The sequence below is a fragment of the Carica papaya genome, chromosome 5, assembly GCF_054855325.1.
Source record: "Carica papaya isolate Zhongbai chromosome 5, ASM5485532v1, whole genome shotgun sequence".
NCBI lineage: Eukaryota > Viridiplantae > Streptophyta > Magnoliopsida > Brassicales > Caricaceae > Carica > Carica papaya.
In genome coordinates, this window is record NC_142313.1 from 21,981,247 (window position 1) to 21,997,790 (window position 16,544).

Sequence of the window (16,544 nt, forward strand, 5' to 3'; positions counted from 1 at the left end):
ACTCCACCAGTTCAGAACGTATGAATACTGAATAAACAAGTTAAAAAAATAAAAATCCATTTGACTGTTATCTCTAATGGGTTTCTATCTCTCCCCATCTTATGATCTAAAAAGATTAGTGAACTACTCCTTCTGAATGATGACGTTTCGTCTTACAAGAGTGGATTTGTGATTGAACGTCTAGGAGCCATAGTGGTGATGTTTTCCTGAAAGTCTTCTCCTTCAAAGCACGAATGCAATTCGATAAAAGAGGAAAGCTCAGTACTCGCTTCATCAGACCTTTTGAGATTATGGAATGTATAGGCCCCACCGTCTTGTATTGCCCTCGGAACATGGCACACTGCATGACATTTTCCATGTTTTCATGCTTATAAAGTACCTCCCTGACCCTTTTTCATGTTATTTCACATCCTAACTCTCTTTTCTACTCAGACATGGTGTATCCTGGGTATCCTGCATAGATTCTCGATTGGTCGGAGAAAGTTCTGCGCAACAAGAGGATTTCAATAATCAGGGTGCTTTGGAAACACCATATTCTAGAGGAGGCCACTTAGGAGATCAAAGAAGAAATGCAGCATTTATATCCTAACCCTTTTTCAAATTTAGAGGATCTAATTTACTGAAGGTGGGGAAAAACGTAACACTCCAAATTCTTACACTTTATGTATGGTTAAACTCTATTTTATATCAAAAATTAATTTTCTGGTATTCTAAATTATTTACTTTTTTGCATTTTAAATTTTTCATATTCTACTTAAAATTAGTACCTTTTTCGAATTAAATTATATTAATAATTATTTTGGTATTTCTAGAAAAATCAGAGGAAAGAGGAGGAAAAAAAGAAAAATCAGAAAAAATGGGGAAAATCCACTAAAGGCCCAAAGAAGTGACTGTTGCATTGCGCGTGGTCACCTCACATGGAAAATTGGTGTGCCAGCCCGTGCGCACACACCCCGTACAACGTGCAACATGGCTGCCTGCACACGCACAGCGCGATGCATGACTGCCTGCGCATGCACAGCACGATGCATGACTGCCTGCGCACGCACAATGTGCAACTACACGTTGTCAATCACACGCGAACGTGACAACCGCTCTCATATCCCGTTCGGCATGCCCTCCCTGCTGTGCGAGCCCCACCTTTGGCCACCCACTCTACCTACCCACCACGTGTCTTCTTAGATGCTTGCCACATGTTACGCATCCATAAGCCCTCCAAAATCTATTTAAAGCTCCCCCTTCTCCTTATTTTGCACACACATCCATTTCTTCCCTCTTCTCCACCGTTTTCCATTCTCGCACTTCTAAAATTTTAAAGAAAGAAAAGAGTGAAGGTTAAAAAAAGAAAGAGGCAGAGAAAAAAAAAGAAAGTAAAAGTTTAAGAGCTTGTTCAAGGATTTTTGTAAGAGTTTCTTTGGTATTTTCTCTCACATTTCTTAGTGCATTTTCTAGAAAATAATAATTTGAATGTTGAACAATATTTTGATGCACGGATTTCTATGATGATTGACAATTTTTTGAGTATGATGATTTTAATGCATAAACATCTATGTTGATATACTATTGCTTATTTGACTATGAACTATGGAAATATTGAGCATGATGCATGATTAACATGATTTGAAATGTATATGAGCTTCGCCTTACCAGTTGGCATGGTGAAGAGGGTTATTTTAGGAGCCCCAGCCTTGAGGAATATCTTGATGGTTAAATTTGGGTAATATGGGCCGTGTGCTAGATATGTTAATGGAACACCACTGGGTTCTAAATATATAATCTTAAATGTAGGTCTTGGGTCAGATATGTCATTGAACCTTACCAGTTCAAAACATATGAATACTAAATAAACAAGTGAAAAGAATTAAAATTTGTTTTACTGTTATCTCTAAGGGATTTTTGTCTCTTCCTACTCTATGATCTAAAATAATTGGTGAACCACTCATTATGAATGATGGTGTTCCCTCTAACGAGAGTGGATTTGCGATTGTACGTGTAGGAGCCACAGTAGTGACGTACTATCGTGGTAATTAAATTATATCTAAAATGGATATAGAAATAGAATTATCATTTCCTCTGATGCGAGTGGATTCAGGATGGTATATAAGGCCACAGTGGCAACATACAACTGTGGTCATTAGTTTATACCGATATGAAATGAAAATTAATTGTCATTCACAATGTAGTTGGGGATCGTTCCACCCTCAGTAGATATACGTTTTGAATAGCTTCACATGGAGATCAGTAAATGACTTAAATAAAACACAAACATGGCCATGATACTTAGTTGGTATTCTAGGATGATTTTATATGATGGTTCATTTTTTTATTATGATATTGTTGAATATTCCACTTATTTGGTTTTTGTTAAATACCTAACATGTTCTGATATGCCTGATCTGACTTAATGTGCCTGCTTATGACATTGATTATTTGTCCTTTGCTTGGTTCTATAATATGATCATTGGATTTTCTTAAGAAAGAAAAAAAGGATTTTCTAAATACTTGAATATATGCCTTATACAACAGTCCTCCAAAGTAAATGTTTATATGGAAATGTTGTTCAGATTAATTACTTTTTACACCTTAGCTATGTGGTTTAAATACTGCTTCTTTTATTGATTTTACACCTTAGCTAGATGATGCAGAAGTTGAGGAATTATTCCCTAGATTGCCTTTGGAAGTTTGTTTGGACCCGTTCGTGGATCCTTAGTGAATCTCTAGAATATAATTCGAGTGCAATAGTTTAATCTGCACTCTGTGTAGTTATTTTATAAGAACTCTATTTTTTATTTTTATATCTAAGTTTTCTAATTTATGGCTTGATGTAAATATTCAACATAGAGCACTTTATAAAGGATTTTTATCATCCATTTTAATGATAAATTTATTATTAGCACCCGTAACTACTTGGTAATTGGCTCTCTTTTACTCTTTAAGTATCTGAGATGTTACAAAGAATATTTTTTAATGTAAAATTATGATAATTCTACGGGGATGTGTTATCTACATTTTGGTTGGAAATTGAAGAAATCTAAAGGGAGACCCTACCGGATTGATTAGAGAAAACTGAAAAAATATAAGGGGAGATCTGTCTAAGTGAGAAGAGGAAATTAAAGTATTTATAAGGGGAGACTTTGCTAGAGTGACTAGAGAAAATTGAAGAAAATATATGAGAAAGCTCTGTCAAAATTGAGAGAGGTTATATTGATTGCATTGGACCTAAAGTAAGTGGATATTATGGCATATAGCACTAGTATGTTTTAACGCATGTTTTATGAAAAACACTAATGGTTTTTATGAAATGTAAAAGCATTATACAATGCAGTGATTAGTGCCTGCTATGTGATCTGGTATGTATGAGATCTGGGTACATTGCACTTGCTGTATGATATGGTACAGTTGTACGGTACATTGTGTAATCTGGTACAATTGTGCGAGGAATCTATGTACCCTTTGTTTGCTGTGTGATCTGATACAGTTGTATGATATCATGTGCTTTCTGTGTGATCTAGTATAGGATGGTTTTTGATATGGTTTTAAAGATGTGGCAAAAGTGTTTCACTTATGTGTGTAATGATACTATATATTGCATGTTTTTAAGTGTGTCATATTATCTACTTACTAGGATAGCATATCTCACTCCCCTATCATTTTTCAAATAGTGAGGATTCCACTGCAAATAATAAGTGATATGAAAAAGAAGTTGAGAAGTTAGACTTTGAGATCAGGTTACTGATTTATACTTTTGTGTTGTAAGAAAAGGAAAATTTTATAGCCACATATATATATATGTGTCTAATGTACATGTTTAAAGGGATGTACTACTTCTGTGCACTTTGTATATCAATGAAAGTTAGTTTTTGTATTTAATTAACTGTTAAGTGTAAGTGTGCTCCAGATATGCCCTATAAAAGTAGGGTGGCCACGACATAATAAGGTTCCTAACCTCTTATACCAAATGATGCGGGGTGGAGTGTGTTTACTATATAGATCAAAAACACCTCGATCATGAACCCCACTATATTCAGCATGCAAAACTTAATTACCTAAATTAAAACCTTCCCTACTGGAATCACAATTAGTGTACTGAAGCTTTATCTAGATAACTAGGAAAAGTAAAAAGAACAGAGAAGGACACCATGACTTACCCAATAAGTCGATCTAGATTCCCCACTCAACGAAGCAGTCTGAAGCTCCGAACTTGAAGACACCTGAAGAACTTAAAAATTTTTTAGAGCTAGTTAAAAGGAAAAGCTTTCTTTATTGAATTCTGAAGGTGTGTGATTTATAGCTTATGGTGAGGCCTTTATACAAGCTTTCACCTTATTAATTCTAGCAGAATACAAATACTTCAAAAATAATAAAATAAAACTCTATCCCAATCCTTATCTTAGAGATATTAATCAAATAATCCTAAAGGATAGGTTTATATTGAAATAATAAAAAATAAAAAATAATAATTCATTTTATCCCATATGAATTTTGGATAAAAACACAAGGAAAATATGTAAAAAGGAGTCCTTATCTCAGCTAAGCAGCTTCACTTCCATGCCAAGCATGCCTCATGTGTGGAAGGCATACCTGCATTATAACACCTCGAAAACCTTCGTGCTTAATTTGTAAAGTGAACCCCTATTTATTTGGGCTCTAAGGTCATTTAAACTCTTTAAAATTTTATATTTTAATTTCATATTTATTTAGTTTAATGATTATTGAAACTAATTATTTTAATTATCTCACAGGCAAGTTTATTTTTTTAGAATTAAATAAAATAATTTTGAGGAAAACATGGGAAAAATGAAGAATATCTCGCGGGAAAAATCCAGCCTACGCGGGCTTTGAACTCTGCACAAGTGTGCGTGCGCGCAGCCAACACCGGACGAACGCACTATGTGCACATCCCGTCTGTGCAGGGTGATAGGCACAATCTACGCGCGTGACTCCACATGCCCTGTGCGCATGTTGTCCACACGATAAGCCTATGCGCGGGAGGCCAGTGTGCACGGTAGGCTAGGCTTGCAGTGTGCGCGATAGGCTGGGCAGTGTGCACTGCCTCGGGCAATGTACATCACCCATTTGGGCACCTAGCATCATCGACGGGAAGCGTGCACTGTCGGTTGGGCGGTGTGCCGCTACTGGCTTGGGTGTTGTGCTATCATTGCTTGGGCGACATGCCGCCGCCGTTTGGGTAGTGTGTCTCTCGTTTTCACGCCGTTGTCACATCGCATTGTCCATCCGTCAATCATATCCATCAGTTATCACGTCTCACCTTTCTTATTAACTTTCTCTCTCTTTACTAGATTTTGCCACTTAGTATAAATCTAATTGTCCCCATTTTCTATAAATAGGGACCCTCTCTTCACCATTTCCTCATCACTTCCATTTCAATTCTTCCATCTTCCAAGAACTTTAGAGAGAGAGAGAGAGGAGGAGGAAAAAAAAAGTGTAGAAAATATCAAAGTTTCAGTAAGAAATTTAGTATTTACTTTTAAACATCTTAAGAGCATTTCTAGAATAAAATTAATAAAGTTCAAATAATAATTGTATGGTTAAATTTTATGCTTAAATGAAGCAATTTTACATTTTAATGCATGTTTTATGATCGTGTATGAACTTATTAATTTGCATGTGTAATTTAAATGATTTAAGGCTTGAAATAAATATTGATATGTGATACAATTGACGGTGGAAAAATGATTAAGTATGAAATGGTATATAGACATAAGAAATATGTATTGGTATTGGCATGCATAATCCTTAAAGTGTTTCAGTAGGCTTTTTATCTCTGAGAAATTTCTGTTTCTCCCCTCCATTTGGTCTAAAAAGACGTGAGAGGACTGCTCTATGTGGATGACAGTGTACCCTCTTATGAAAGTGGTGATGCAATATAATTGTAGGGGTCACCTTTGACGAAATACGACTATGGCCATAGTTAACATGTAGGACCACTGTGGTTGGCACGACCGTAGTCAAAGATCGTATCATGGTTTGACAAACCGTAAATGTGCTATTAGTTTGGTAAGCCATAAATTGCTCATATAATATGATATGAATAGGTCATTCCACATGGGTAGTCGGGAATCTTTATTGCCCTCAGTACATAGAAGTCGAAACGACTTCATGCGAAGAATAAAATTAAAGACAGTGCATATCATGATTTGTTTGATTTTCTCTATTTTCAGCATGATTGATTTTATTGGAATGATATGACCATGACATAATGGGTTTGATGTTTTCTTTAATAAAATAAATTTTTTTCATAATTTAATAAAGAACCCTTATATGATTCTTGATAGTAAGTAATGATGATACTTTTGATTACCTTTAAAATCTTATGATGTTATTTAAATATTATTTTTCTTACTGAGTATATAGAACTCACCTTTTTCCATGCTCCCTCTAGATGAGAAAGATAGTGAGGAACCGATTATTGACCTACACCTTGAAGTCTTTTGAGGATCCTCTGGATCCATAAATTTTTATGAATACATGATTTGTCCTGCACTCTGATGAGTCCATTTACATAATGATATAAGTGGTCCTCTTTTGTATTTTGTTATTTGTATTTTTTCGCTAATTCTGAACTCAGTTATATATGTAATTGGGGTTCGTAATTATTTGTTCTGTTGCATATATTTATCTATTATGCACTTGTAATCTATTTCTGTATCTGGCACCCTTATGCCTTAATTAGCATTTGGGATGTCACCTGCATACACATCAGTCTACGGGCATATGTATAACTCATGCGCAACTTCTTCTCGTGCACGGCATGCTAGCACCTTTACTGCTTACATGTGTGCGATGCGATTTTGGAATAAACGACTCTTCTAAGCGGGCGCAATCTTCTCCATGCATGCACGCCCCTATTACATGTGTTGTATGTGCATGCAGTCTGCGTCATGTGCGCACCTTCCCTATGCACGTGCGGTGGGCTATTTCCCACATTTGCACTGTGCACACAAGTATGACTTGGATTGCTCACCCGGCATATGCTGCCTTCACTTGCAGATCCAATGGGCCTCCAAGCCCATCTCATCACTCAAACTTCTTCCCCTTAGTGCGATCTCTTTAATTTGAGCTTCTCCTTAGCAGTGAAGCCTTGATGCCTTCTTATTTTGGATCAAAACTTGTGTCATTCTTTTGAATAATCCCAATTAGGAATGTAGTTAGGGATAAGATTACTTTCCTTTTTGAGTTATTCTAGTGTCGGAAACAAAAAGAATCTAGAACTACTTGCCTGTTTAGGATGGGCCTCTACTTGGATTTTCAAGATGTCTCTCAGTTGGGCCATGCTCACATTAGTATGTTATGTGTACCAAGTTGTTCAGTTTGGGAATTTATAGTGCACGAAGTGCATAATGGGGAACTCACGGGACATTTTGGGGTAACCAAGACTCTAGATATTCTGCATGAACATTTTTATTGGCCTAACATGAAAAGAGATGTAAAATGCATCTATCACCAATTCATTGCATGTAGGCAAGCCAATTTTATGGTATTATCTCATGGTATTTATATACCTTTACTTATACCTACGACTCCCTAGATAGGTATTTCTATGGATTTCATATTAGGATTGCCTAGGACCAGGAGAGGTAATGACAACATATTTATTGTAGTGTACCAATTTAGTGAGACGACACACTTTATTGCATGTCATAAAATTGGTGATGCAATAAATATAGCAAACTTATTCTTTAGGGATGTTATGAGACTTCATAGCATACCTAAAACCATAGTGAGTAATAGGAATGTTCTTTAATTGCTTTTAGTGTGTGTTGTGGGGTAAGTTAGGAACAAAATTATTGTTTTTCACTACACGTCACCCCTAAACCGATGGTCAAATATAGGTGGTTAATAGGACCTTAGGTTCCCTATTAAGAGTCATGGTTGGCCGAAATCTGAAGACTTGGGATTTTTACCTTTTGAGATAGTTTATGGTTTTAACCCCTCAACTCCATTGGATCTTACACCTATTCCTATGTAGGAAATTAAGACTATAGATGGTCAACAGAGGGCTGAACTCATTAAAATCCATACATTAGAAAGTGCAGCAATATATACAAAAACAAAATGAATCCTATGTCCGCGATGCTAATAAAGGCAGAAAACGGGTTGTGTTTCAACCAGGAGATTGGGTTTGGGTTCAAATGAGGAAGGAAACATTTCCTAAGCAATGAAAATCTAAACTAAATCTTAGGGGAGATGGATTGTTTTAACTTTTAGAGTGTGTCAATAACAATGAATACAAAATTGACCTACCATGAGTATGGAGTGTTTGTTACTTTTAATGTTTCTGAAAAGGACAATATAATTTCTTTTCTAATCCAAGATAAATTTCCATGAGTTTGAACCTTTTCAAAGTTTAAAATTCTACCTTAAAGAATTCTACACCGAAAGGGAAACCAACACCCAAGAGAAGAGAAGAAGAATTTGATTTAAGAAAAAAGAGATCAAGTCCTTCCAAGACTCGGCCAAGAAAGTCCTCTTCTTGTCGAATTCTCCATCACCTCTCCTACTCCAAGTCTGTAAACTTCTAACTTCTTCATCTCAAACTACTCTCAAGAAAATAATAAAGAATCAAGAGACTATGTCCGATTGCATTAAGGACATCAAATCTAGGTAGAACACTCGTTCAGTGAAAGAGAGGAATCCACCTGTTTTAATTGTTTTCTACTTATTTTATTAATTATGTAATGCAATCCTAGTCTAACTAGCATTAAGAGTTCTAATAGGAATTTCTAATTCTGTTTTCTAGTAGAATAAGCATGGTGAATGTCTATATAAAGACGCCACCACAATTCTTTGTAAACAAAATTCAAAATAATTCAATAAATCAATTACTCATTTGAATATCAACAAATCTTACTTCTAGCTTTCAACTATTGGGTAAATGTTCAATTAGGAGGGTGCTTTGACCATCTTATTGATTTAGGGAATCTAATCGACTTATCGGGTAAGTCGTGGTATCTTTTGATTTCATATTTTATTTTTCAGTTACCTTAGTTTGCATTCATAAGTTGAGCATAGGTTAAGTAGGGATGGTTTATTTAGGAATATAAGATTTCTGTATGATGATGTTATATATGGGATTTTTTATCACATTTTTTGTTCTGGGTTCTGCATCAAGAAGGTTACAACTAAGGGAGAGAGGGTATCCGAGGGAAAGTTCATGCTGGGAAAAAAGAGAGAGTGAATCTGTGAGTGTTTGTCATGTGTGAAAGTGAAGAGAACTCCAAAAAGTTCGTGTATAGCCAAGGAAAGCCGAAAACCATCGCACAAGGAGGACAACCCAAGATCATCTTCGAGTCACCATGAAACCCAACCTTTAAAGACATGATAAATTCTTCCTTTTTCTTTTACCATTATTTTTAATTTTAGGTAGCTATCTCATTCGTGTATGCATGCATTTACAGAATCCTAAAATGCTCACCTAGACTCGGTGAGTCGAGAGAACTTCTTCGAATATTAGAACCCAAACTCCCACCAGTAAGGTTTTAAACCAAGACTTTGTGAGCATTTTTAGTTTGTTTAATCTTGATTTAGGTTAGTTTAATGCATAGTTTAGTCTAGCTTAGATTTAGATAAATGCATAGGAACTAAGAAAATACAAAGAAATAAGCCATGCATTCATGTTGAAAGCTTGGAATCGATAGGTTCACCCATTGATCCGAGATGGAGCTTTTCTGTTGCAAGTTGATTTTGTGATTTTTTGGGCTTTTTAAGTAAAGTAAATTCGCGAGGGAGGTTGGGTGAGTGCTCTAGTATTCGTGCAACCCAAAACTAAAGCTTGAAATTCCTTGTACTTAGCTAATGTTTTTTACTTTGAAGAAGGAAATAGTTGTAGGCAATGGAGTCAACAAGAAAATTGGACACAGGACACTATCCAGGCAATATAAACTACTAGGATAGGGTATAGGAGTGTTGGTGCCATGAATTTTGCATGTGTTTGGTTTCATTCATGTGATTTGCATTATTTTAATAGAACATGCATAATCAAATGAATCAGTTATGCTAAATCAATCAACACTTGAAAAATTAGGAGAGAAAGCGAAATTTGGATAAATCGATATGCATGTGGGTGTAAAAATGGTTATTTTAATGTAGCTTAAAATGTGATGGATTAACAAAAGGTAGAATAGTAAAAAAAGAGAAATATGAAATTTTAAATTAACAAGGGGAGGGGTATCAAAGAAGGGATGTGTATATGTGGCTGAAATTCGGCGGGACTCATGGTGAACCCCATTAATGGATGGATGATATGAAATCTAATCCAAACGTGGATATGTATGTATGTGATTTGATCTTGAGTCACTTAACGAATGCATTGTTGTGTCCAATTCAGTGTGTGTGTGTGTGTGTGTGTGTGTGTGTGTGTGTGTGTGTGTGTGTGTGTGTGTGTGTGCCTATCCATATATTGAGGGGAATTCTTTCTGCCTCTCCCTAATATCAATGTAAATGACATCATATGATGAAATCTAATACAAACCCTATGCGTGAGAAATATGTGTATGGGTACGTGTTGTATAAGCCTATGAATTTTGAATGTGAACAATATATATGTTTTTTTAAGATAGAAAATAAGAAAATTAAGAGAATCCATTAAACATAAGGGTCAATTAGTATGAAATAATGTAAACCTTGTAAAAGATACAGGAAAAGAATATGATCATAAATAATTGGATTTTAGATAATTAATGAGATGAATATAAAGTAGTAGGAAAAATAAGGAGGAATATAAAATGAGAATTTTAAGGATTAAAAGTAAAACAGTATAGATAAAATATTTTAATTTGAAATTTCAATATTGTATTTTTTACACGTGTGTGTGCTTGTACATTGCATGCTTAGGGTGTTAGAATACTAGTAATACTTATTGAGCATGTGAAGCTCATTCAAATTCATCGTGATGCTTTACAGATCAGGTGAATATGAAACAAGGGTCAAACCAATGAGGGATAAAGTGAAAGAGCCCAACTCAGTTTTGATATTCTGTACTTGAGAGTTTTGGCTCATTTTGTTTAACTCTATATTTTGAACCTCATGATTATTATATTTGTTAATACAATATACTACAAGGGATACATAATTATTTTTTATATTAGTGTTGTTCGTTTTATCGTATTTATTGGTTCAATTAGATAAAAATAGAATATAAATGTCTCACTCTCTTCGATAGGGTCAAGACATCATCGTATTCTTTTATAATACCATAAGTTGTATTACTATGTTTGTTGGTTCTATTAATTGAAAATGACATGAGCATGCTTGTGCCTCGTTAGTTAGATTTGGAGCATCACGCTTACATCACAACAAAAAGACCCATATATAATAAGAGCATTTATATGACATCCCAAATACTAATTAAAGCATAAAGGTGTCATATGCAGAAACAGATTACGAGTGCATGATAAAAATTATATGCAGTGGAGTAAATTGTTACAAATTCTTTACTAATTAATGAGTTCCAATTACGCATATATATATATAACTAAGGCTAGAAGTGGCAACAAAATATAAAATATCAAATACAAAAAGAGCCACTTCTATCATTATACTATTAGACTCATCAAAGTGTGGGAACAATCATGCACTCAAGGTTTGCGGATCTACGAGATCCTCATAAACCTCAAAGGGTAGGTCAGTGAATGGTTCCTCACTATCTTCCTCATCTGCAGGGCATGGAAAAAGTGAGTTTCATATGCTTAATAAAAAAATAGTATTTAAATAACATTGTAAGATTTAAAAAGTAAACAATTATATCATAATACTTACCATTAGGTCATGTCAGAGTCTTATCCTACTTTATAAAAATAATTTATTTATTAAGAAAACATCATGTCATAGCCACGACAATCAAAATCAAATCTCATACTTGACAATAGAGAAAATCAAATAAATCATAAAATGCTCAGATTTCATGTCATGCTTCACGAAGTCGTTATAATTTCCATCTCTGAAGGTAGATACGGATTTCTGACTACCCATATAGAATCACCATATCAGATACAGATAAGAGCAATTTTCTCAGGCACATTTCAGGTTTACTAAACTATAGTACGACTAGACCACGGTCGTACTGACCATAGTGGTCCTATCAAATATTCTATAGCTACGACAGTACTTAACCAAATGTGACCCCTAACAAATATTCGTGTAATCGCTCTCGTCAAAGGGTATGTCATCATCCTTAAGGAGCGGTCCTCTCACATCTTTCTAGACCATATGGGGGAGGGGCAAACAGATACCCCTCATAGATAAAAAGTTTAACTAGATACTTGATGCATTATGCATATCAATACAGATGCATACATACTTCAGACCATTCAGGCTTTATGCCACTTTTCTTTTCTTTTTTTTTATTTTCCAGATAACATCATCGGTTTCATATTATTTTATTTACATACAAATCATCAAGTGCCTATAAATCACATAGCATTCTTGAAATCAAGAAAAATTCACTTTATTAGAACTATTAAACATAGAACATGCAAACCATACAAAATCACATATTCATTATTTTAATTTTTCTAGAAATACTTTTTAAGACGATTAAAGAAATATTAAATTAGTTACTGGAACCTCGAAGTTTTTCTGCGTCGTTCTTCTTCTCATCCTCTCCTTCTCTCTCTAGATCACTCTCTCTCTCTAAACTCTTGAAAGGTGGAAGAGTGAAATGGAAGTCATGAGAAAATGGGAGGAAGCGTCCCTATTTATAGAAAATGGGGACCGTCAGATTTGTGCCAAGTGGCAAAATCCAGTGAAGAGAGAGAATGTTGAATAAAAAATGATGATTTGATACAGCATGAAAAACAGAGGAAATTTTTTTTTTCTGCCACCGGTGGTGGTTGTAACACCTTGCCTATTACTGTGCTAAAATGATTTAAAAACTCTATTTATTCGGGTCTTTGGCCACTTTGAACTTAATTAATTAACACTATTTAACATTTATCGTGATTCGTAATTTTGGTTGATTTTTTATTTATTTATTTTTTATTTAAATTTTATTTTAAATAATTTTATTTTATTTTATTTTAAATAATTTTAATTTAACTAAATTAAATTAAAAATAAAAATTTAGAAAAAAGTTGGAAAACAGCAAAACAGAAAAAAATTCCTGCGGGAAAAATCTCGTGAGAATGGTGGTTGCCCATGTCGGTGTTGGGCACTGTGCGCGCGCACATGTGCACACATTGGACGCAGTAGGCCTACACGCACTGCGCTTAGCACGTCTAGGCACTGAATAAGCGTAGACTACCCCCTGTATGCGCGGTAGGAGGCCAGTGCGCCTGCAAGCTAACCTGCAGTGTGCTGACCGGAGTACTGCCACCTTGAGCAGTGTGCCGCCGTTGCCTTGACCGACGCACCACTGCCGCAAGTGGAGGAGGCCCTCCATCATTTTTCATGCCGAGCATGTTTTTCTCCTATTTTTTCACCAGATTTCGCCACTTGGCGTGAATCTAGTGGTCCCAAAATTTTATAAATTGTTCTCCCCCTTCCCTTCCTCTTCACTCCTCCATTCTTCCATTTTTCAAAAATTTAGAGAGAGAAAGAGAAAGAAAGATAATAGTCTAGTGAGAGAAGAAGAGAAAGAAAGGAGAACAGTGAGGGAGAAAATATCAAGGTTTTGATAAGGAATCTACTATTTCTTTTAACGTCTTAAGGAGTATTTTTAGATAAACTAATTTAATATAATTGTTAATTTTCCTGTTTTATATGCCTCGGTATTCAGATGAGTCAAATTATTCTTGTTTTCAAGCATGCTATGTGAATTGTAGACACTTGATAAATTTGCATATAATAAATATAATATATAATCGATAACCGTAAAAGTAAAAAGAAAAGACAAAGAGAAAGTGGAATGAAGCCTATATGGTCCAAAGTGTATCTGTATTGATATGCATATTGCATCAAGTGTCTTGTTAGGGTTTTTATCTCTGAGAGGTATATGTTCCCCTTACCCTTCAGGATATCTGTTTTTCCCTCCGTTATCTGGTCTAGAAATACGTAAGAGGACCGCTCCCAGTGGATGGCAGCGTACCCTCTAATGAGAGTGATTATGCACTGTTTGTAGGGGTCACCTGTTGACAAGTAATTTCGTGACTATAAATATATATTAGGACAACTATGGCTAGTACGACCATGGTCATAAATTGCACCATGGTTTGGCCAGCCGAAAATGGGTCTGAGTAAATTGTTGTATCTGTATCTGATCTAGTCATTCCACTCAAGTAGTTAAAAATCTGTATTTGCCTTCACAAATTAGAAGTTGTAATGACTTCACGAAGCATGACACACAAATTTGAGCATTTCATGATTTATTTTATTTTCTCTATTATTTGGCATGATGTATATTTGATTTTCTGTGTTAACGTATCATTTTATTAATAAATAAATAATTTTTCATAATGTGTGATAGGTCGCACGTAGGGCTTACAACGTGCTAGGGTGCCACGCGCAGGCCTACTACATACAAGCCCTAAGCACATAGGCCTGATACACGAATGGCATGCGCACAATGTGCGGCGCATAGCCCTGTCTGCACGCGATGTGACTCATGCAAACGAGCCCGCTTGTGCGCAACAAGACACACAAATAGGACTAACCCCACGCCTCGTGCGGATGGGACCTGCGCACTGTGCGCACGTCCCACGCCTCGCGCGGACGGGACGTGCACACTGTGCGCACGTCTTGTGCCTCGTCGTGCGCATGCACGCAAGCTCACAGTGCGTGGCGCCCATGCAAGTGACCCTCTTCAACAAGATTTTTTTTTTCTTTTTCCATTTTCTCCTAAAAATTAATTATTTTAAAAAAATAATAATAATAATAAATCAAAATAAAATAAAATAATAATAAATCAAATAAAATTAATAACATATAAAAATTAAAATTAAATAAAATCAAAATGAAATAACAAAATCGGCTTAAGATTAAAATTACAAATTACGATATAAGGCTACGAAATAAAATTAAATGAGTTTAAGTGGCCTTAAGGCCCGAATAAATAGAGGCTCACCAAATATAATTTAGTGCGGTGGTAAGTGAGGTGTTATATCCCCCCACCTTAAAAGTTTTGGTCCCCCAAATTTGTCTCGAACAGATTAAAAAACTTTTCTCTTATCTCGCTTTCCAACTCCCATGTCACCTATTCTAAAGTATGATGCTGCCATTGCACCTTCACCATGGGGATTGTCCTTTTGTGTAAAAGTTTTTCAGTCCAATCAAGAATTTTCATAGGGAGTTCCTCGTAGGTCATATCGGCTTGTACCTGCGTCTTATCGTGAGGAATGATATGAGAAGGATCAGGGTGGTACTTTTTAGGCATGAAGATGTGGAAAACATCATGTAGACCCGTAAACTCTCAAGGTAGAGTAAGGCGGTACGCCACGGGTTCAATACACTCCACGATCTGAAAAGGTCTCACATAACGGGGCTCAACTTCCCTCTTTTCCCGAACTACATTTTTTCCTTGTAGGGGAAAACCTTAAGGGAGACTTGGTCTCCAATGCTAAATTCTAGGGGTCTCCTACAATTATTAGCGTAACTCTTCTGGCGAATCTAGACAGTAACCAAGTTCCTACAGATGATTGCGACCTTCTCAATAGTCTCTTGAACAAAGTCTGGTCTCAAATAACACTGGTTTTCAACTTCGCTCCAACAAGTGGGAGAACGGCAGGGCTTCATATGGAGCCATAGCAATGTTGGAATAATAGCTATTATTATAAGTAAAGTCACACAGGGGATGATACTCATACTAGTTATCACCAAAGTCAAGGACGCAAACAGACAACATGTCTTCCAACATCTGGATAATACATTCTAACTGACCATTAGTTTAAGGATAATAAGCGACACTGAAATATAATTCAGACCCAGGAGCTTCTTAAAAGTTGTTCCAAAAATGGGATGTGAATCGAGGATCTTAATCAGACACAATGGATGAGGGAATAATATGGAGTCGAATAATTTCATCGACATAAAGGCGAGCTAATTTGTTGGTGGAGTCATTAGTCTTAATGGGTAAGAAATGGGTGATCTTGGTTAGTTTGTCAATGATGACACAAATAACATTACGACTGGAACAAGTTCTAGGTAGTCCAGTGATAAAATCCATAGTTACATACTCCCACTTCCATTCTAGAATCGGGAGACCCTTTAACAAACAACTGGGTCTCTTGTGTTCTGCCTTAATCTTCTAGAAAGTAAGGCATTGAGAGGCGTAGTTGACAATGTCCTTCTTCATTCCCAGCCACTAGTATTGGCGCTTCAGTTCCCGATACATCTTGGTACTCTCGGCATGGATGGATAGTTTAGGATAGGTAGCCTTGAGAACATTCATCCTAACAGCGATAGAAACCCAAATTCGGTCCCAAAATCTAAACAACCCATCGTCTGAGAGTCTGAAATTAGAAAACTCGTTCGAAGGGAACTTATTCAAATTCTTGGTGATTTCCTGGTTTATGGACCGAGCTTCCCAAATCTTCATAAAAAGATCAAGTAAGGCTAAGATCTTAACAAGATAGGGACAGTTGCCATGGTAG